Here is a 24,246-nt window from a genome sequence, read left to right on the forward strand (position 1 = left end):
TCTTCCTCTACCTCCTGTCTTTGTCTCTTATTTCCTGCCCTCTGTCCCTCTAGGGTAAATAAATGTCCTTTGTGCTGAGAACTTGGTCTTAGGGGTCCGGAGCCGGTACTTTTTCCTTCATGAGTTGTACATCCTGCCCATTTCTACAGATAATAACTTTTTGTTAGACATCACTGAACTTACCTACTTGTGCCACCTGTTTTTATAGTTCATACTAGACCCGGGGCTTAGAAGAAAATTCTGGAGTTGGCAACAGAGGACTCCTAGGAAATGCTGTGTCGCGAGTGCTCTTGATAACACAGACGCTCACACACGGACAAAATACAGCACTCATGACTATGAGTTGACTAAGGATTCAAATGAACCATCTCTGAACGTCATGAATTTCTGGAAATGAACCAACATTGTCCCTGACATATTTATTCCTCCAGATAGATGTTCAGTGGTGATACACGCTTGTAAATATATCCCCCTTAGTAATTCTACATGTGTCTATAACTATAAAATAAAAGAGGGTGATAAAAAAATCACCTGATAACAATTCACCAGAAAATCTATTTTGTAGTGAAGCATAACGTTAAAGCACATGCTGCGTTGGCTTTGGGGTATAAATTCCACCTAGCCTGAGAATAAAATCAGGTTCTCTGATTCCTTTCTCTAACTGTCACAGCTCAGGGAATCTCTGGTGTCAGCTTTCTGAATGTCTGTGTTTCAGATGCAGCACCTGTGGCCTGAGGTTTTGCTTTGGGAACCTTGCATCTGTTTGCCCTCGTCCTGCCAGTAAATGTGCTTCATGATCACCACAAATCTCTTTGTCATCCTTCCCTTTGTCACTTTTCACGAACTCAAATCCGCTCTCTAGTAAATGTCTTTAATTTTAAAAATCCCCTGAGAACACTATTCATTCTATTACCACACGTTTTAGAAAGTTTTCACTAGCTGTTCAAAGCTGGTTCACTTTATATTTTCCGTTTTTAGATACTTTGTGGAATCATCCGTGTTCTGGGAGGAAACTAAAAGCCTTCCACCAATCTTACAAGGAACATTTCTTTTGGACTTGTTGCTACCACCACCCCAAAATTTGTTCTTCATTTTAAAAAAATATTTTTATTATCTTATGAGTGTGAGTGTTTTGCCTGAATGTATGTAAGTCTACCTTGTGCATGTCCAATGATGGCCATGGAGGCCAGAAGAGGGGGTCTAATTCCCTAGAAATGGAGTTACGAATGACTGTGAGTTGCTGTGTGGTGCTGGGTCTCAAATCCACGTCCTCTGGAAAAACATCCAATGCTCTTACCCACTAAGCTATGTAGCCATAAGTTTCTCCGGTTCTGCCTAGTCCCAGAATCAGGATGAATCTCTTCCAACCCCTTCCCTCAGCTGCTTGGTCCCAAGTAAGCACACAGAGGCTCATATTACTTACAAACTGTATGGCCTATGGGTCAGGCTTCTTGTTAGCTAGCTCTTATATCTTAACTCAGCCCATAACTATTAATCTATGTATCATCATGTGTTCCGAGGTTTTACCTGCATCCCATTACATGTTGCTCCTTGGGTGGTGGTTTGGCGTCTCCCCACTCTCCTTTCTTCTCCAGTCTCTCCAGTTCTAAAGTACCGCCTAGGCTTATTCTGCCTTGCCATTGGCCAAGCAGCTTTATTTATCAACCAATCAGAGTGACACATATTCACAACATACAGAAAGACATCCCACAGCAAAGCTGTGTCTCCCAAATTCTTTATCTCCAAAATTCAGTCATTTTACTAATACAGATTTAGGAGTTGACTATCCCAATTCAATGTTACCTAACATAGAGTAACTACTGTCTCTAGACTCTACACTGGGTATTATGTCAGGACCTGCATGAGGATGAACCAACCAATGGCAAAAATAGCCTGAGGAAATATTTTTTAACAAAAATAATCACTGTCCTTGAGATTTCAGAATGTAAAGTATCTTGTGGCTGTGGATAAGATGGGATGGTCATCATCTGGCTGCTGATCTGGAACATCTCATGCAGAACACATCTCAATGTCTCGGATCAGCTTTTACCTGCTAGGAGGAGGTGCCCATCAGTCTGTGAACACACACCACCTGCCCATGTGAACTATCCTAAATCATCTCGTGGAAAGGTGGGCTTCATAAAAGTGACTTTTATCTGCTTATGTGACAGGCACAGATCCCCAGCCCAGGATCTCAATCTATTGTTTCTGTCTTTTCTCTCTGATTCTGCAATTCTTTCCTATGCTCCCATTTCATGAAATCCACGGTTCTCATTTGCTATCTGTGGCCATCATTCATATACTACCTTCAGCATCTGCATTTCCTGGTGCTTCTTCCAATTTCATTTCCTTATGTGACTTTGGCTCTGCAGACTCATGTTTCATCTACCGTTTTTAATCATCCAAGGTTTTTTTTTTTTTTTGAGACTATCAGATTTCTAATTTGTGATCCTCCTGCACACAGGTTAAGGACACATATTGATTAACATTTTTCGATTATAGAGAAATCTTGAGTCTTTGTTTCATCTGTGCGGTGGCAGCATTTTTCCCCTGGTGAGTGCTATTTCTCTGAGTAAGTTTCGCTGTTTTCTTTCAGGTTTGGTTTTGTTTGGTTTTTCATGTGTTTTCTCAGGTTAATAGTCTCCTAGTTCCTCATCACCACTGTTCTTCCCCATCATCGAACGGATTAGATTTGGGGAATTTTCCTACACATAGGGCAAGGGTGTCTAGAATTTTAAGTATAAAAGAATCTGGCTTTCACGATCCTGGAAGCAGATAGCTCCCTGAGAATATGGCCAGTTATTGCATTTCCTTCACTTCTTTCCCATTGTCTTGCAGTTTTGTTGCTCATTTCCCCCACTTGTTTGAAACAAAATAAGTTCCAGAAGGTTTCTGTCTTCAGCCCTTTCTGTACTCACGCTGGTAGTGGGAAGTACACACACAGACCACAGTGGCCCATTGTTTTCCAGGAGTGACTTTCGCTAACTCTCCTGAGATCTGCCCCAGAGCAGCTCACCTGCCACTCTGGTGATTTTAATCTTTGGTGTTCCTCGGTTGCTTCTGCCAGATCTCAGCTGTTTGGGCATTCTATGTTTGTTTACATGGAAATTTCTTCTGTGTTTTCCTGCAGAAACATAAAAAAAAATTCAGAAATTTGAGAGGGAAATGATGATTTGTGCAGCAAGGCTAACACCAGAAACCCACTTAAATGCTCTCATTTGATTTTGTGCATTTTCTGTGACAAGCCAGGTTTTGGCTCATATGTTACAGGAGACAATTTTAACTATTGATGTTCCTTGTTTGATGCAACTATCCACAGAACATTCAGTTTAACTCTCAGAGGACTTAATAGGAGACCATCTTTGACCAAAGGGCCAAATAGGAAGCAGTGTTATCCATAGAAAGTTTTTGTTTCATTTGGTACTCAATGGTTAGCACCTGTTACTTACTAAGTAATGTTTTTAGGGTCTATTCTTCCTGAATTGTTTCTTTTGACTTGGTAGCCATTGAGAGCCTTCCCCTCTTTCCATTGTGGTGATTGGCCTCAAATTTAAATATTCACACTGTCAGAAAAGGGCCTTCACTCAAGGCATGGACCATCATCACACATACATATACACACACACTTTTCACTGTCAAGTTTGACTTTGGTAGGCATAGATGAGCATTTGCTTCAATATTAAATTGGAATGGCTCTCAATAAAGATAAGTTGGGCTGTACAAGGAATATTTTTACTCTCCCTGAAGAGCTCTGGGACACATTGGTATTTGCCTGACCACTCTGTCATTCAGAGTAGGAGCTGGCACCCAAGCTATCCATGGCTTGTTTGACTGCCCAGTCTGTGGGCTGGGTGTTCCTGGGATCCAGTCTTTTAAGTCCATAAATGGATATGTCTGATATGCTTCCCTATCAAATGAAAAATTTTCAAAATTATGAATAAATTATTTGAAATTGAACACCAATATTTAATTGAAGAGACATAAATGTTTGGTTGTTCCATGATAAGGAAGGAATGATGTAAAAATACAGGTAAATTTCCTCATTTCTCTTTCTAAGAAAATATTTCTTAATACTGAAATGAATCATTACTCAAGGAATTACTTTAAGAACAATTTCAAATGACAGATACAACCACCTGTTGTTTTTCTATATAGGACTCCTGTTAACAGGAGCAGAAGGCTCCCAAAAATTGCTGGTTGATTTGCAAATGAATGTCTTCAGTTAGAACAGAAAGAGAGGGTGACTCAATTGTGAAGAGTATTTGTTGCTCTTGTGGAAGACATAGGTTTGGCTCCTAGCACCAGCATCAGGCTCTCCACAGCAACCTGTAACTCCAGTTCCAGGTGCTCTGATGCCCTCTTCTGACCTCTGTAGGGACTTAAAAGCAGGTGCACACACATACATGATGCAACTTAAAAGCAGGTGCACTTAAAAGCAGGCATGCACACACATACACATAAAAATAAAAATAAATACAAATTTTTAAAATGATTATAACTCTGACATGTTTATAACCATCTTACAATTGAAACAGTACAGGTGGACTTACCAAATTCTGGCTGAATAATCTGTAAATAAGGGTTTCAACAGTCTTACTTTATTCCCCTGCCAGCCGTTCATAAGCTCAGCTTAAACTGAAGAATAAACAGGAAAACCATTCAATAACATGCTAAAATATCTATGCTTGATAGTATATAGAAAAGTCTTTTAAAATGAGCTCAGAGTTTCAACTTCCATCCATATCTTTTGGCATACTATAACTCAACTTGTGGCTCTTCAGCATATTTGTGGCTGTTTTCATAGTTCATTAAGTATTATTCTAACTGAGAACTACTTTGAGAAGTAAATGGTGCCAATGGCCAGTGTTTTGTCCTGAAAGTTCGAACTTTTTTTTGGCAAATCCATGGTACAGACAGTGACTAGTTGATTCTATTAACATCTGGTTCTGTCAAATCATGGCACACCTAAGCAGCTTCAAGGGAGAGTGCATTTTATTACAAAGATAAGCCCTGGGAGAAAACACCAGCAGAAATCAGACACACACCATCTGCCGTCCTCTCTACAAGGAGCCATGTCCTTTGTAAGGTGTTTATGTCTTCTTTGAGAACAGTCCACTCCTCCTCCCATGCAAGTTAGGTTCCTCAAGACTGTCCTCAGTGAAGACTCCAAATGCCTCCCTTCATGATGACTAACCAACCCGTCTCATTTCTTCCATTCCAGATTGTGGAGCACAGAGTGTGGCCTGTCTGCTTCGAGTTTTCGATGTAGCTTTGAGCCCCTAACAAACCTCTGGATTGTCTGCCTGTGACAGAATACAGACTTTTGTGAATTCTTTTCTACTCTCTTTTAAATGCTGAAAGGTAATTTCCCTCCAGTTAAAGGTACATTTGCCTTGGAGATTTGCCTGAGTTATAGACTAGAATAGGACTAATTGAAAGACGAGCTTCCAGAGTTGGGAGAGTAGACCTCTCTCATCTCAGCTTCTTCCTAAGTCTTTTTTTTTTTCATATAAATCTTACCAAACAAGCTGCCACGTTAACCATCTTTTAGATTTATCCCATAAAGAGGCTGTTTGACTATATTACCTTCCCAGTGTTACTATCATGGCTCCAGCCATTCTGAAGCTATCTTCGACCCTCCAGACCAGACCAACCATCAGCTTAACAGCTCAAATGGTCTATAATGAAAGCCAAGTGCAACAGAATCACCCACATGAGCATTGCCGAAATTCCCTGTCCACAGTACTTGGAGATTTAATTAAATGATGGTTTAAGCCACATTTGAGTTTTAGTGTCATTTGCTACACAGCAATGGATGATTACTGGAAGACCCATGCTCAAATCAGCTGTGACTCAACGGGAAACAAGTCTACTGTAACAAAGAGAGTGGAAGTCTTGTTACAGAAAAAATTGCCTATAGTGAGGCATAATAGCTTAGTCAGGAGGATGAGGCAGGTGGATGAGAAGTTGGAGATCAACCTGAGCTGCACAGTGGTTCCCGGCCTTTGGGTTCCTCAACAAGACCATATCTCAAGAGAGGGAGGAGGTATGGGGTGGAAGGCATCAGGAAATCAAGAATTGTAATTAAATCCCTAGCTTAGCTGCTGGCCTTAATTTCTCTGGAGAATATAACAAGTAAAAACTGGATCGAGTTTCAGCCAGACTGATGGGATTTAGATTAAAAATACATAGGCACAGCAAGATGACAGATGAGCCCACTGACGTCACTGGCTGGGTTACAGCTTACAAGGTGATCCTGTTAAGTAAAGGCTGATCAGAGCCCAACAAAACTTGTAGTTGGCAGCTTAAGGACAGTTATCTAAAAGCCAAAGACAATCTTGGTCACTCTCATAGTTTTTATGATCAACCAAAGCAGAGAAATCAATAAATTTAAAGATGCCTCAATGTTTTTGAAGTGTGGTTTAGACGTATTTTGCCAACAGTTACTTGGGAATGAAATATATGTATATTAAATCTGCTGCGTGCACATATTTTTTTTGGAGAAAACAGCTCAAGTGTTAGAAACCAAAGACATAATTGGTTAGAAGCAATGACAGAAAGCAAATGCATTTCTTGCTTGAATACAACTACTTCCTCTTAAATATTATGAGTGCAAACCTTCAATCTATATATTTGTAATTGCGTGTAATCCATATATATATATATGCACATATATATATACTTGTAATTGAGTGTGAGCCTTCAATCTATATATATACATATACATTTGTAATTGAGTGTGAACCTTCAATCTATATATATATACATATATATTTGTAATTGAGTGTGTGCCATATATATATATATATATATATATATATACACACACACACACATATATATTTGTAATGGAGTGTGAGCCTTCAATCTCTGTGTATTTGTAACTGATGAGACAAAGAGAAATAGTAAAGCCCTACACACTTCCCTATCAGTGTGATCACACATCTCAGTTACATGGAAGGGACTTTGACATCTGTTGTGTGTACTTCTCCAGGGTATCCTTTCATCCTTTCACTGTTTTTCTAAACTACTGTTGTTCTTTAGAACGCCCTCCCGTGTGTCCTCTTGTGGTTTGTACTGAAATAAGACCCCACTCTAATCCTAAGCATGAGCTTTAGTAAAAATATGCCAACTCCTTGGCAGGTTTGCTAAAAGATGTGTAAATACTCCAGTCATCTACACAATGGTAGGTACGTTCTGGGACTCCAGGAAAAGAAGCGAATTTCTCTGCCCCCTGGCATACTCCTGAATGGTCCCCTTTTCCTTCTGCCTGTCAAGTTTAAGGTCTGAAACTCCGGTCATCTTTTGCTGCCACATGTGGATGTCATGGTCCTGCAGGTCCTGTAAGGAAGAGGGAAGGACAGATTACCAAGAAAGGCACAAACTGAGTCCCCGGTGATTAAGCCTTTGCCTCGGGAATATATCTGGCCTTTGCGATTTTATGAACCAATAAGTTCTTTTATTACGAAGATGGTGTTCATTTTGGTTTATGATGTGCAACTCTATGCTTACCCACTGTAACAGTCTTGCTCTGTAAGAGTCTTTGAATGATGTGGAAATAAACTCAAAGTTCGGGGAGCGGCAAGAATTTCGATTGTTGTCATCACTGTTTAATCCCATCAACTTAGTGCTTGGTGATAGTCAATGCTCTGTAAATATTTGTTGATGAGATGTGCAAGCTGAGTTCAACCTTTCTGAAGATTAGCAAGGTGAATGATACATAGCCGAGAAGAACATAGTTCATCTTCCTAGAGAACTCATAAAATGGAACATATCTAGGCATAGTTAGACGTGTTTGAAAAGCAACAAGAAGCAACAGGGAACAGGATTGCTGTGGTTCAGACAGCTGTGTGTTAGAACCAGATTCTGCAGGTTTTGGAGGACGCGCTCTGTACATGCCTCCTCAGGTCTCCATCCAGTGACTTCACGTTGCTAACCTGAAACTGGCCACTGCAGGATTGTTTAAATCCTGGAAATCAGCAAGCAATACAAATAAAAATAGCGTTATTCCTTTAAAAATGAGAAAAGGAATGAGAAGAGAGAGAAAAGAGAAAAAATTAGTGTACTCAGTATTCATTTTCAGAAAGTACATTTTCAGGATTCAGACCTGTTTTAAAAAAAAAAAACTTGAACATTTTCTTCTTTGAAAACCAAACTTTATAGAAGAAATAGCTGCTTCTTGGGTTATCTAAACTAGTGAGCTGGGAACATACCCAGGGCACCTTGTTCTCAAGATCGAAACAATACAGCTATATCTCATTTTAAGAGGGGTAAATAACCCAACTATAGGCATCACTGGTGAGGTGATGAGCCTGTGATAGGCAAAAATGTATCCCTCAGATAATTTAGAATTAGGGTTCATTTTAGAGAAAAATCTTTCTAGTTAAATGCTACAATAGGACCTTATAGATTCAGCCAGACTTCCCCCAAGGCAGGCATTATGTGTAGAATTGAAGATAATGCCTCAGCCTGGCTCTTTGTCATTGATGGGTACGGGAAGTAACCCTAACTCATTATATTCAATGTTTCAGTCAAAACAGGCAAAGGAATGCAGGTATATGCCTATTTGTATATACTTGACTTCAGACCCAATGCTATGAAGTCACCCTACTGCCACAGAGGGAGAAAGGGGGGTTCACTGGGGGATAAGAGGGAGGAAAATAGGACATAGCCATATGGGCTGGTCAGTGTCCATGTGTGCATATGTGTGGTTAGATCAAAGCCCTGGTGTGGACATGCAGAACGACCATCTTTCTGAAGCCCTCTTCTTATCCCAGCCATTACTGCCTATTACTTGAAAACTTCCAATCAGAATGTATGTGGCCATATATACAGGAAACGGAGAAGGCAAAAGAGAATGAAAGCCTCTGTAACATTCAGGGCTCCAGCCTTTAGACGATAATAAACTGCTTCTTGGTCAAGGAAGCCTCAGGGTCCCATTTCTTGGACTGGAAAATCTGTAACACTACTGCTTCTCATGGTGGGCACTACCAGCCTTTAGAAGGGACAGTTCCATTGTGTTAGCTCGTCCCCACACTATGTTACTTTTAATGTGTCTATTCCTAGGAAAACAAGCACTGTTAGCAAGTCAAGTCATTTACTAACCAAAAACACCAAAGAGCCTACCTATTGCCCATACAGGGATGGTTTCCTCTTGGTTTCAAGTATCTAGCAATGAGGAATAAGCTCCTTCATGTTACTGGTAAGAAGTTGAAGCCTGGGACATGTCACTCAATTTCTAATGAAGCCAGGTCTGCTGACTTTATGCCAAAGTCCCCTTCTGGTCTGTTGTTATCCTCCAACAAAGGACATCTAAGGCTCATGGAACATCATGGAAGAGGAGGTGTAAAGATTGTAAGAGCCAAAGGACTAGGAAGTCTGCTATGAGATTGTGTCTCCTAGAGTAGACAGGGAAGCTACACCCATAATACCTCAGCAGTATGGCTGCCCAAACAAGACCTGAATAATGACAGTATTTTTTTTTTAATGCTAGCAGGAGGGGCCAAGCAGAGGTAAGAGATGCATGGCCCTGCCCCTGAGTAGTCATGGGGGCTGGCAGCATCAAGCTACTCACGCTATGTGGGTGCGGAGGAATGCAAGCTGAGATTGGAAAGATACTCTCCCAGCTGATGGCTGGACAGAGGTGCTCGTCACTCAACTCCCCCACAAAGAAGAGCGAAAGATGCACAGTTGTGTTCAGAGAGGTCACTCACATGTTTCAGTACCGTAAAACGACACGTGAGGAACCACCAGTAATACAATTGAAGGCCATAGAATGAAAGCAATAAGCTCAAGTCAAGAAAAGAAGAAAGAAAATAAAGCAGAGCTGTTTCTTATGTATTCACCAGATCGTCTTGAAATTTAACTAAAACTAAGACAGCTATATCCCTTTAGAGAACGGCTGTTTTGAGCACCTGTTACATCAGGCAAGCAGCCCCTAGATGTTAATTGTCTGTTGTTCTCAATCATACTTGGGAAAGTATTATTAAATGTCCTCATACTGGGAATGTTGGAGCTCTATGGAGTATTTCTGCTCTTTCGCTAGCATTTGTTGATCTTCTGCTGTTGGTAAACATTTCCATTCAGTCCTACTTAGGGACTCTGTAGTTCTGCGTATTAGGTTTACTAAATACCATCTCTGTCTGCTCACACAAATCATTCCCTCTGCTTACGGCTGGCTTTTTGCATTATCCAGTTTGCTTGCCAGCTTGTAGAGATTACTGTTCAACTCTGTCTGGAGACACCAAGCATTCATTTAAGTGCTACAAGTTATTTTGTTTCTTGACGGTCATTTTAACTTGGATTTCCGTCTTTGCTTATGTTCTGGGAGAGCCAGCCATCTCACATAGCCTAAAGACACGCAGGATTTCTATGTACTAATGCTCTTCCTATGTCAGCACTCAGAGTTATTGGCTGTCACTGTCTGTGCTGATAGCTGTCCAATAAAAAGTGGTCAGCCCTGAAATCATATACACTCAGGTTACACTAAATGGACTCATAGGGCTTTATTTATATATATATATAAATAATAGGAGAGATGTGGTTCTTGTCTATATGACAAATCACACAGGCGCAATATATATATATTTCAAGACGATCTGGTGAATACATAAGAAATTATATATATATATATATATATATATATATATATATATATATATATATATATACACATATCAACAACTAAAGAAAAAGAGGCTGTTAATTTGAGAGGGAGGGGTGGAGAGATGTGGGATGAGTTTGGAGGAGGCAGAATAGGAGGGATTGAAGGTAGGAAAGGGAAGAAGTGAAGTAATATAATTATATATTAACTTAAGAATTTTTAGTAAAAATGATAGGTCAATATTTAAGCTCCATTTTTGCACCGTTGGGCATCACTGTTGAAGCAGTGGCAGTCTCCTCTAATGAAGATGCTGTGTCTGATAGGAGAGATGTGGTTCTTGTCTATATGACAAATCACACAGGCGCAAGTGCACGTGTGCACGCGCGCACACACACATACACACACACACACACACACACACACACACACACACACACACACGACATAATTCTTTGGAACTTTGTTTAGATTCTTCTAATTTCAGTTTTCCTAGTGGCCTTCTGGTTATCTTTCTTTAGATAGATTGTTAAAAAAAAAAAAAAAACAAAAACAAAAAAAACAAAAAAAAACTTTTAAAGCATTCACCAGGAGCTAAAGGGGCCACATATAAAATAAATTAACAATCATTGTTATATATATTAGTTAATTTGTACACATGTACCTATAAAGTCTAGTTAAGAAACCCAACATGCCATTTTAAATGGCAAGAAATATTTGTGGAACCTTCAATGTTGAATACAAATTAGAAAACAATCCCATCATAATTTATTAAGTGCAGCATGTAATATGCTTATTAGTTGACAAACTATAGAGTCTCCTGGAAAGAGGGAGACTCAAATGGCAAAGTGTCTCCATCAGATTGGCTTCTGGGTATGTCTGTGGGCAATTTTCTTGCTTAATGATTGATGGGAGGAGAGGGGCAGGCCCAGACCACTGTGGGCGGTGCCACACTTAGGCTAGTGTCCTGGGTTGTAGAAGAAAGAGAAGAAAGTAGGCTGAGCAAATCCCTGGAAGCAAGTCGGCAAGCAGTGTGCCTCCATGGATTCGCTCTGAGCTCCCACCTTGAGTTCCTGCCCTGGCTTCCTTCGGTAATGGACTGTAACTAATAATATATAACAGCAGCTCCTCTTTTGTTATAGTGCTTAATCACAGCAACACAGAGCGAACTTGAAGAGTGTGCAAGAATCTGAAGTTCTCCACGGTTTCTCACTTTCCCTCAGCTGTGTCTTTTACGGTCGGAAACTAACTTCATATAATAACTTAAGTGGAAGCACATATAACAATAGATAATTAATGGCATAGCTGATGCGTCTCGAAGTACACATCAAGAAACGAATGCATACAAATTGAAGTGAGTTTTCACATTTTCAGATTCTTGACTCTAATCTGTGACCCACTGCATCACAATCTCAAATAGAAGGCCCTGTCATTTGCATTGTATGACCTTCCTAGCTGATTTTTATACATATTAGAAACTGAAAACTACCAACCAGGTCATATGCTGTTTCGACAAAAGCAAAATTAGATATCACAACTTCAGTGGTGTGTCCCTTAATTTTCCTCTTCTCCTTTCCAAAAGAATTTTTATCCTTTTTTTTTTAACTACAGGACTCTTCTTTCTAAAACGTTAATTGAACAACCATTAGAATTCTCTGCTTTGACTCCAGACAATATAGAGGAGGACAGTGAGTCCGAATCTTGCAGGATGAATGTTACATAATTTACTCTGATTACCTTTGCATGTGTTTCTCTAGATCCAATTACATTTAGTTACATCTACAGCTATCATTACAAAGCAGGCAGGATTGTGTGTCCTTCCTTGAACCGCTCAAATTCAGATTCAGAATAGTCAACTAGCCATGTGAGTGATGCAGCCGGTCCAGCAAGACTTAGGAAGCAGGACAACAACAAGGTTCAGAAGGAAGAAAGAAAATTTGCTGGAAAAGAAAACTGAGCAAACTGACGTGACATTTGCAGATAAAATGCACAGCGGAAATTGACAAACTCTTTTGCATACTTTACAGAGAAATCAAAATTGCTCCCAATTTATGAGTTGTATTCAGACTGCAAGGTGCCATTTACTATTTGATAATGTGGAACAGCATTATTTTATAATGAGTGATCACTTAGAGCCAAGACAGAGCTAGTGTTTCCTTTAAGTCATTTGGTAAAGAAATGTGAGGTAAATTGGCATTTCCAGGAAGGGCTGTTTTGAAGGACAACTTATTTTAAGCATATTTTAAAATCTTGCAATTATCCATCTACATGAACACAAACAGCATAAATTATGCACTAAATGATCTTTGCCCTTAATTATGCAACAAAAGAGAGTGCTCCAGAAGTTAAATCTAGTTCTGTAATATTTCAGTTAGTATACATATTTACTTGTGTGAATCTTTATCTGATAGAGAATCAGAGCATTGCTCAACCCCTTCCAGAAAAACTTCTTCTTGCCGTAGATGATAACTAACACACAGACCCACAACTGGAAAATGCAGACAGTGAGAGACTTTGAAACAGTTCTATATGAAACGTCTTCATCAAAGTCATCCCCTCAAGGCTCAGGGATCTGTATGGAAGAGGAGGCAGAAAGACTGTTAGAGTCAGAGGTGGTGGATGTCGTCTTCCAGACACATCAGGACTAATGCACATATGAACTCACAGAGATTGTGATAGGATAAGTGAGACATGACCAAGTTCGAACCAACAGAAGTCCCAGCACTGAGAAGGGGAGCATACACAAAGCCCCACCCCTAACCAAGAAGCAGTTTGCAACTGATACCTGCTGGGAAAAGGAAAATCCATTTTCTCTAATGGAGTGTCACCACATGTATCAACCACACTCCAGGACAAGCCATGCCCAGGAGTAGTTGGCCAACACAAAACAGAATCCATGCTTTTCACGTACTTTTTGTTTTCTTTTGGTATTTTTTGTCTTAAAGGGTTTGGGTTTTTTTGTTTTGTTTTGTTTTACTTTTTTTTTAAGAGAAAGAATATCAAGTTGAGTAGGTGGGGAGGTGGGAAGGATCTGGAAGGAAATGAGGAGGGCAAATGATATAATAGAAAATACTGGGTGAACAATGTTTTTAATAAAATACTAGCTATAAATGAATTAAGGAAATGAATGGATAAAACAAAAAAACATGTGTACATCTTCAGTCAATGCTCAATTTGCTAAATGGCAACCATTTCTGAGGCTTCTTGGAAGCAGCAATAGCAGATGGGTAGACAGACAGAAGAAACCGGGTATTCAAACAGCTTAGGTCTGGTCCCTGCAGCAGACGCAGTTGAAGAACCAGGAGCCAGCAGTACCAAAAGGTAAGCCAGGCAGATGGATGCCAGCCAGTCATTCCTGTAGTCACTTTACCTCCTCCTGCCATGGTTTCCTTGTCTTCGGTAAAATCCCAAAGTGATGCAATCAGCCATTCTTAGCATGGTTTTCACATCCTCGGATGAAAAAAAAAGTACTTGAGGAAGAAATAAAATCACATCTTTAGCAAACATGTCCAGCCTTTATTCTTTGCCATGGTTTCCTAAACAACACAGTGTAGCACTTCCTCACAACGTAGTATAGTGCTTACTCACATTATATTTGGTATGATGAGCCAACAAGAGATAACTTCTACAGGATGTGAGTAGGTTATATGTAAGAATCATGCCATGCCATTTACATAAAGGATTTGAGCACCCACAGATCTTGTTATCAGCAGAGGGTCCTGGTATGCCAGGAATGCCAAGGAACAAGTGGATTTAGAAGTTTATTGATAGATATGGGTGCAGAAAGAAGGGGCAGGCTACAGGGCTAGAATACCAAACTATGGTTTAAACTTTATATGGTATGCTCAGTGGTAGAATGTTTGCCTAATATCCGTAAGAGCTTGGTTTCCATTCCCAGCAAACACACACACACACACACACACACACACACACACACACACACACACACACACAGTAAGAAAGAGAGGGAGAATAAAGTCAATTAAGATCTTCAACTCAAATTGTAATTTTTGTCTTTTGACATAATGAAATAGAAAAGTTAGAATACAACATTTAAAAAAAGTTATATGAATACAGATTCTTGATTTAAACACATTTATTTTTACAGTATTGGGATTAAACTCAAAGTCTCAAGCATGTCAGGTAAGTGCTGTACTATTGAGTCACATCCTAAACCATAGTGTCTCTTTCTTGAATGGGCCAAAAAAAAAAATACTAATATGTTCAAACCACGATTGACCTCAGGTAATTGAAAATGTGAGGGTGAACTCTTAGGATAATGAATTAATGTTGGAAACCCCTGGGAAAGTTCTTTTTTACTCAGTCGATGTTTGTCTCTTATTTAATCTGTTTCAAAATATTCTCAAAAATTAAACAGCTATCAACAATTATCAATCCCTTGATGCTGAAGGGTACCAGCAAAATGCTATATATCTAAACATGAGTCTTAGCAAATGGGCAAATGGACTATTCTGATCTGAAGGTAACTGAGAAACAGCAGCTACCCATGAGACCCTCCCATCTCCACACCTTGCTTTTGCCTTCTCCATCCAGAAACAGTGGGCTGCTTTTCATTCATTTAGCTTAAGGTGGTACATAACCCTCAATTCTTTGTACTCTCCTGTCTCCCTAAAAATTCTCATTGCTTTGTGAAACTCACAGGTGTAATAAATAGATTAAAAAAAAAATTTTCTTTTGTTTTGCGTGTGGTTGTGCTGGCTAGTTTTGTGTCAACTTGACACTGGCTGTAGTCATCCAAGAGACAAGAACCTCAGTTGCCTCCATAAGCTTGGGCTACAAGCAAGCCTGTAGAGCATTTTCTTAATTAGTGATTGACGCGGGAGGGCCCATCCATTATGAGTGGTACCACTCTGGGCTGGTGGTCCTGGATTCTATTAGAAAGCTGGCTGAGTAAGTCATGGGGAGCAGGCCAGTAAGCAGCATCCTTCTGCAGCCTGTGGTACATGCATGTGTACACATCTGTGGTGGGCACACGGTTAAGAGTGTGAATTCACCTTTCTCTATGTGTCTCCATCTGTCTCTTTCTGTCTGCCTCTGTCTCTCACCTCCTTTCCCCATGCCCACCCTCTGTGTCTGTGTTCTTGTAGAAGCCAGAGACTGATATTAACTGTCTTTCTCTATTGCTCTCCGTATTTTTTTTTTTTTGGTTTTTCGAGACAGGGTTTCTCTGTGTAGCTTTGCGCCTTTCCTGGAACTCACTTGGTAGCCCAGGCTGGCCTGGAACTCACAGAGATCTGCCTGCTTCTGCCTCCCGAGTGCTGGGATTAGAGGCGTGTGCCACCACTGCCCGGCCAGCTCTCCGTATTTTTAAAGACTAGATTTCTTTGAACCTCCCACTCACAGACTGGCTAGCCTGGCTGCCCAGCAAGAAATCTGCATGCAACTGAACCCTGGAGTCTGCATGCTTGTGCATTCCTAGCATGGGGGCTCTAGATGTTGACCACCACACTTAGCCTTTTGGCCTGGGTCCTGGGGACATGAGCTCAGGTCTTCACGCTTGGTGAGGCAAGCACTTTATCCACCATGTCATTCCCCAGGCCACTGATGTTTTGTTTTGTTAATGTGCCTTTTATCCATTACATTTCTAGAGCCTAAGTTGGAGACCTAGGAATGCACAGAGAAAATGCCTCTTAAGTTTGATGTGGGAAAGTAAATACAAGGGAAACATTTTTAGAAGATGAGATCTAGTTAGTGAGGATTGGAATAAAAATTCCTGTTATGTAGATTACCTGGGCTGGTAAGGTCTAGAGTTAATGCTAATGATTAAGACCTATGGTGGCCTTTAAGGCTGGCATTTGGGGGTGGGGGTTGTTAATGCAGGTGAACTGCAAGTTTAAGGCCAACCTGCTGTATACAGTGCAACTCTGTCTCAAAGAACCAGGGAACAAAAAGGAGGTGGTGGTGGTCAGAGTTTTTTTCTTAAATGTTTGTTTTTTAGTTGCTTTTGCTCAAAACAATTCTTTTTTTTGTTTGTTTGTTTTGTTTTTTTTTTTTTTTGTTTTTCAAGACAGGGTTTCTCTGCGTAGCTTTGCGTCTTTCCTGGAACTAACTCTGTAACCCAGGCTGGCCTTGAACTCACAGAGATCCGCCTGGCTCTGCCTCCCGAGTGCTGAGATTAAAGGCGTGCGCCACCACCACCCGGCTCAAAACAATTCTTATGTCTAAATGCCATACTTAGGGGGCCATTGCCAGAACCCCTTCAAAGCAAATGAGAAAACCATCATCTCTAAACACGAGAGTTGAGACTTGAAGTGATTCATATTTTAATGAAAGACAATATTTTTTGAAATTCAGGCTTGGGTACCAGCCAGAAACCGGTCGTGCTATTAGTAAAGGGACAGTTTGCACACAACTACAGGAAACAAATCCGCACTTGGAAAAGCGATTTCACCCGCTCAGCAAAGTTCGCCCTCTCTGTGCTCCATCTGGAGGTGAGCCCCTGGGAGATTTCTATGACTGACAGATGATGGCTTCGGCGCTTGGCTCCCATCACTCGGCTTTTGAAGCTGTGTGGGGCTCCAAAACTAGTTTCTCCGCTGTGCCGTAGGAAGGGAGAAGGTTCAGAGCCAGCAATAATGAGGATCGCACAGAAACTCTCACACACACACACACAAAATATGGCTGGAGCCTGGAGAGAAATAATAGATTCAAGTGGTGTCAGGACTACAGAGAGAGGAAATAATGAAATCTTCCCCCTGACAGCTGGCACAGCCGCTTTTCTTCTCTAGGACAATGCCAGATGAGATTCTCCGATGCTTCCAGTCGAGATGTGCTAGTGACTGACGCTGTACCCAGTAAAGCATACTTGTCAAGTTCAACTTCATTTTTCTTATTGTTTGTTTGTGTGCTAAAGAAAGGTCTTTTATATATATATATATATATATATATATATATATATATGTGTGTGTGTGTGTGTGTGTGTGTGTGTATGTGTGTGTATGTATATATAGCTATATATCTATATCTATATTTATATCATCTATATCTATATCTATATCTATATCTATATCTATATCTATATCTATATCTATATCTATATCTATATCTATACAAGTTGGCCTTAAGCCCATTATGTAGCTATACCTGGCTTCAAGCTTGCATCCTAGAGCCTCAGCCTTCAGGTATGTTACCCAATGTCCAACTCCAATTAATATTTTAACAAAGTCATGTTTAACATTAAATGAAAAGGCGCTCCACCTAAAGGGCAAATTTCAATTCTTTAGTCTGTCATCAAACATAATTATATGGTCAGGACATAGTTATATCTGCCTACTTATTTTCATTATTAACATAATCCTAATTCTGTTTAAATCATACATTTATTATTTTTTAAATATTTATTATTACTTAAATTGTACATGTATTGAGTATAAGACAATTAAGATTGTACAAGATAAGCTGTCTTAGAAAAAAGAAACTGTTCCCTACCATCCAAACCCCAGAATTTAAGACATAATACAGTCAACAAAACCAAAGGTTTTAGTTAGGCACTTCTTACTCTTACAAAGGACTGAAGCTCAGGGCAATTGGCCAGTGATGCAGTTTATGTACCACCTAAAGAAAGGAAGAGTGGGTGGGGTTTCCTGACAGGGAGGGAAGTTAAGACAGAATTGGAAGGGATGTGTGGTGAACAAAAATCATCCTGATAGGTGGGAAAGAGGCCAGAAATAAAAGTTTCCTCTATGAGAAAAGGGTAACTCTCTTCTGGGTAGGGAGATTTCTCTATAAATGAAAACTTTCTTTATAAATGTTGTTGTTTTTTCTTTTTCTTTTTCTTTTTTTTTCAAGACAGGGTTTCTCTGTGTAGTTTTGGTGCCTGTCCTGGATCTCACTCTGTAGACCAGGCTGGCCTCAAACTCACAGAGATCCACCTGCCTCTGCTTCCCAAGTGCTGGGATTAAAGGTGTGGGCCACCACCGCCCAGCTGCTTTTTCTTTGTAAAAGGCAGATTTATTCGTGTTTGAGGAAAGTGGAAGGAGACAAAAAGCTTTCCCAACATCTGTTGGTTCTCACACCTTAAGATTTCAGGGTCCTTTTGCCATTTGGAGATGAGAGCCAAATTTTCCTATGTGTCACTAGACGTGGATATCTGTGCATGGAGATTCAGGGAGAATCATTCACAAATGACGACTAACAATTTAAAAATATATCCATTTGTGGAGGAAGCATATGTTGAAATGGCATATTCTACCACCACTTAGGATCCTTCCTTTCAAAGGCTCCCAATTCTGTGGGAGACAATTGTGACCACCAGGTTCTCTATCAGAGACTGTTCATTAGCTATCACAAATTTATATTTATTTATTTGTTACTTATTGAGACTCTTTTATGGTAAATCCCTTCTCTAATTGTGGAATGAATGACAGTTTTGTTATAGAATTTCAAAATCTAACAGGAAGCTTACAATCATCAGGTAGGCTTGTATTTGTCCAACCCTCAACTTCATTCACTTGGTAAAATTTAATTTCCTGACTTAATTTGTGCTTTTTTAACTATTGTCCATCCTTACTAAATACATAGATGTTATTAGTAAACTTGAGGTGAAATAACCTCGGCCTAGGAATTTCAACTTTTCTGCAAGCCTGCCGTTAGAAAAACTCACACGATAGAATATATTATTCACTGCGCTCAGCCAAACAAAACAGCGTCGGAATGCCATTTCTCCAGAAATGCTTGCTGAAAATTCTCAGCATGCCAAGATTTCCATGCTTAGAGAGTGGAAAAAGGAGTAATATGAGAATCTAAAGTCACTTTTCAAAGTTATTTCACAGGGAAGTCAAGCAAGCGAGCATGCCACCTCCCAGAGACGACACAACTTAATGCTAGCCAGTGCTGAGGACAACAAAAAAGAATAGAAAAATGTGTATGTCACTGGAGTCCTAGGCAGCGGCTCCACTTCAAAGGGATCCCAACAAGTTTTCTGCTTGCCCCAGAAGTCCAACCAAAGAGCGATGATGGAAAGACAGGAAACAAATAACCAACACAGCTACATAGGAAGAGGCCGGACATCTGAGCTCCGCTTTGGGGGATAGAGACATGAGCGCTTAAACTATACGGGGCTACACTGAAGGGTTCAAAAAGAATGTGTGCTTGAACAGTTTAGATCAAATTACGGTCGGCTTGATCATCGTCTCGATTCTGATTCTGAGACGGCTCAGAAAAATCTCGCGGTCTCTGAGTCTCCTGAGAAGGCGATTTGTTTCTGTGGAGTGATCATATCCCTCCTTACCAAGGTTGTGTCGGCTCCTCGCATGAGGCAGGTGCTCGCCCATTTGAGAACCAGCCAGGTTTCTTGTTCGAGAATGCAAGGTGATGAGGTTTAGGGGAAGTGGCTGGAGACTTCCAGGTGCCACTTAAGGGGTCTGGGACAGACTTTTTTTTTTTTTTTTTAAAGATTTATTTATTTATTTATTTATTATGTATACAGTGTTCCTCCTGCATGTGTCCCTGCAGGCCAGAAGAGGGCACTAGATCTCATTATGGATGGCTGTGAGCTATCATGTGGTTGCTGGGAATTAAACTCAGGACCTCTGGAAGAGCAGCTAATTCTCTTAACCTCTAAGCTACTTCACCAGCCCCATGAAACAGACTTTTTAAAAGGCCAGATATCCTACTTCCTTCTGGCTGGTGCCTTCAGACCTGAAGGAAGAGGTAGGGAGGTGATTAGGGCTCATCTGCCTCACACTGCTGCTTTTCACACAGGCACTCCTTAAGAGATTAACATGGGTGTGTGCAAAGCTAAGCCTGAACAGGACCCAAACTAAAGGAGACAGACACAAAATTATTGCAAAGAAGTCAAACTTTGTTGTCTTGCTTTTACTTAACTATTGGGCATCTGCAAGCCAAGAGTCAGTGTTTTGTTTTGGGTTTGGGTTTTTCTTTTCTTTTTCTTTCTGCAAATGCAGTCTTGGGATCCTTTTTTCCATAAATAGAGCATTTAAAATTGAATCCCAGCTGGGCTGGTGCAAAAGGCTTGTAAATCCCAGCTGCCTGAGAGGCAAGCAGCAAGGGTCAGAAATTCAAGTCCTGCCTGGCATAGAGAGTGAATTCAAGACCAGTCTGAGTAGATTAATAAGACTCTACCTAAAAACAGAAGTAAGAAGGGGCCCAGCCATAGAGCTCAGTGGTAGAGAGCTTGCCTTGCACAGGGCTACTTAAACTTTTTTCACTCAAGATCCCTTTCACCTGAGATATTTCTATGACCCCAGTTATATGGATATATAAAACAGATATACAAATCAAACATTTATTGACAATAAGCCATAAATAAATTTATTCTAAAGTAATTCTTTGGAATACATGCAATTCACTACAAAGGGGAAGTAAATTTGCTTACTAAGGAGATGGGTGTGCTCATTTATCTTTACAGAAATAGTTAAGACTTGGGTGAATATTTGATGCTGGAAGCAGTGGCTATTCAGAGTTTATGGGTGGTTTTCTAATATATTTATCATGCTGAGAAGCCCACATAAGTATGGTAGAACGTTGAGAGCTATTTCACAAACTGCTGGAAATTCCTCCTAATTGTAAGTCAAACTTTATTCAATAATCTTTAGAAAAAATTAAGTCAACTACTCAATCAGCAGTTTTTGAAATCAAGCATTCCGAAAGGGGTACACCAACTTGATTCGTGCTGGGGAATGATGGGAGTTTCTTTCGGTAATGAAACCATTATGTTTCCACAAGAAGACAACACATAAGAACACTTGACTTCATGACATCATACAGTCTTGAGTCTCACCAAAGATGTGTTCATTAGCATTGCATTGCGATTGAATGAACAGTGCAAATTGAAAAAAAAAAAAAAACACACAAATGCTTCATGTTCAGAACCAAGCAACAGAAATACCTCCAGGAATACCTCCAATCCATTACTCATTTGGTTTGGAGTGAATTTTCAGTCATTTCACATTGAGAAAACTTTGGCTATTGCCAAGTGTTTAGTGACTTCCCACCCCCCATATAGTCTTTCACGTGACCCCACATGGGGTAGCAAACCACAGTTGAAGCTGAGGCAAGCCTGTGTGAGGTTGTCAGTTCATTCTCTAGTACTACAGGTAAAGGAACACAAATCCAATTCCCTTTCACTGCTTTGGGCTTCTTTTTTGTATTTGGCTTTGTCCATGGACAAACTTTTAAATGACGCTCCATCAGTTAAATGCTAAGGTGCCATGTTGTCTATATTTGCATTAACAGATTGAAAGTAGTTTCACAACTTCTTAAATCCAGTTTATGTCTGTACATTTTCTATGCTCCTATTTCAAATCTAAGGAGCACTTGCAACTCTGAAGAGGGCCATAGTGTTAGGCTGACATTACACAATGCTCCAAATAACCATCTCAATGGCTCTACATACATCTTAGGGGCCTAAAACCAAAACCCATCGTGAAATCAAACTAATAGGAAATGAGATAATTTTATATATGGAGTCAGCAGTTCATCTTCACATTGTAACTTGGCTGTCAGAGTATCCTACTAGCAAATGAAGAGCTCACGGGAATTCAGGGTTCCATCTCTCCTCCAGCTAAGGGGTAATGAGAAAAACAACTAGAAGAAACCAGAGTTGGCAATAACAAATGACCTGCTGCTGTTGCTGAATACATCTTCATGAGAAACGATAGCATCACTAATACCTTGAACTTGACGAGAGCCTCATTCCCATTCCAGCTCTGCAAAATAAGAAGGGTCTTGTCTATAAACACATCTATCTCCAGCAAACTCTTCTGTCCACAATAATACAAAAAGCAACTAGTGACCAAAATGTTTTTCTGTTTGCCACAAGAAAAGGGGGGCTCTGCTTCACCAACTAACTGTGCAGTAAATATACTAGCTGTAAATTGTGTTAAGTAAAAATATAAGAAACAATTTAATTAATTCCTTTGATCCTTTAAAATTCCTCAGATATAGCCATAATGTTTTGGCTAAAGTACTGCATGTAAATATAAACTGTTATTCTTTATCAAATTAAGAATTTACTATATCTCAGGGTCACAACTAAAACATGTATGCCTGCTAAACAATAATCTTAAACCAGGCAGGTGGCATGAATCTGTAATCCCAGAACGAACAGGCTGAGGCATGAGTTTGAGACTAGTTTGGGCTACACTGAGTTCCAGACAATCCTGAGGGACAGAGCGAAACTCTTCCTTAGAAATCCAAATAAGCAATTTTAGTTACGTGTGTGTGTGTGTGTGTGTGTGTGTGTGTGTGTGTGTGTGTGTGTGTGTGGAGTACAGTCTCTTTCCTTTACAAACAAACACTCAAAGCTGTGGCAATAGATACCCCAGAACCAACCTTCATCTGAAGCCCTGCTTCCTATAGGGACTGTAGATGTTGATGAGCCACACATTGTTTTAATCAACTCCTCAAAGGGGAGGAGCAATCTGTTCTTGTAACCTCTTAGCATGGTTCCCAGTAACGAAAGACAGATTTATGAGAAAAAAAAGCACACGCATTTACTTCAAGTTCTGAACATTATGGGAGTTTGGAGCATAGCGAGCAGATGCACCAGCACGTGACGACCGTAGAGATAGTTAATTCCCTGACTGAATATACCATGTTACTGTCTTAGACTGTAATATCTACCCAATGTACATGCAGCCAGACACACTCCTGTGATGTTAAGCTCAGAAAGTGTAACCTATTGTGTTGGCATGGGTCACATTCCCTGCAAGGGGATGAGCAGTGCCAACCTCAACAGCAAGAAGATAGCAATCACCTGACACTGTAGTGGGTAGCCATTCCAGCTTTGATCTGGAAGTTCCAACCCCCATTGAGGCTTCTGCAACTGTCACGCCTACAAGGCGGGGCCAAGGGAGGCGCCAAGAGACCTGAGATCTGGATGGGCCAGCGCTCTCTCTGTTCCTGGACCCTAGACGGTGGAGGTTGACGGAGCAGAGCTCTAGAGAACACCGCTGGACCGCGATACACCTTCCCCAGACCCTGCGACCTACCTATGCCTTCATTTGTAAGTTATCTACTAAATAAATCTTCCTTTTAACTACATGGAGTGGCCTTAATAATTTCACCAGTATCTGGCGCTCACATGGGGCAAATTCCAAAGGCCTGGGTGGCTCCCACCCTCAGCCTCCTCCCTGGCTGGCGGGTACCTAAACCCGCCTAATAATTTCACCAATACAACACCATCTATCTCTCTCACCAGCAGTGTCCCGCCTGGCAGTCAAAGCTCGCTCTATAACACAATGCACCATGAGCCTGGTACTGTGTGTGACTAGCAACCCTGCAGTGATTCAGAGGGATCTGTGGTGTAGCTACAGTGAAAGGGAGAGACCACACCCAGTGGCCAGGCATATTGGGACTTGTTGAATCCAAAGGTATCCTAGTCCACCTGGGACCTAGGCTACTCCCCATGGGGGTTTTGGTCAAGCCTAGCCTGCCCTGTATGTTCCCTAGATCATCCAAGGAAAGGGTTATTTAACTGTCTGTAAAAGCAATGGCAGGCTATTTAAGAAAAGAGACATTTTTTTCTGAAATAAAGTAAACATTTAAGCAAATTGTTAGGGGTAAAAAGTAGTGGATGGTTGAGAGGCCCAGGTAAATTATCATGACAGGCCCCTAGTAATTCAGTTAAGAACTAGGCCTCAGTTCAAAAACAAAGGACAATC

At 40.5% G+C, this 24,246-nt stretch overlaps 1 pseudogene; it reads left to right on the forward strand.

Moving 5' to 3' along the window:
* The first annotated feature begins 9,545 nt into the window (after positions 1-9,545).
* On the forward strand, positions 9,546-17,349 carry LOC102904175 (putative G-protein coupled receptor 160; annotated as a pseudogene).
* Positions 17,350-24,246: the final 6,897 nt, after the last annotated feature.

Source organism: Peromyscus maniculatus, chromosome 17, assembly GCF_049852395.1.
Source record: "Peromyscus maniculatus bairdii isolate BWxNUB_F1_BW_parent chromosome 17, HU_Pman_BW_mat_3.1, whole genome shotgun sequence".
NCBI classification, from domain to species: Eukaryota; Metazoa; Chordata; class Mammalia; order Rodentia; family Cricetidae; genus Peromyscus; species Peromyscus maniculatus.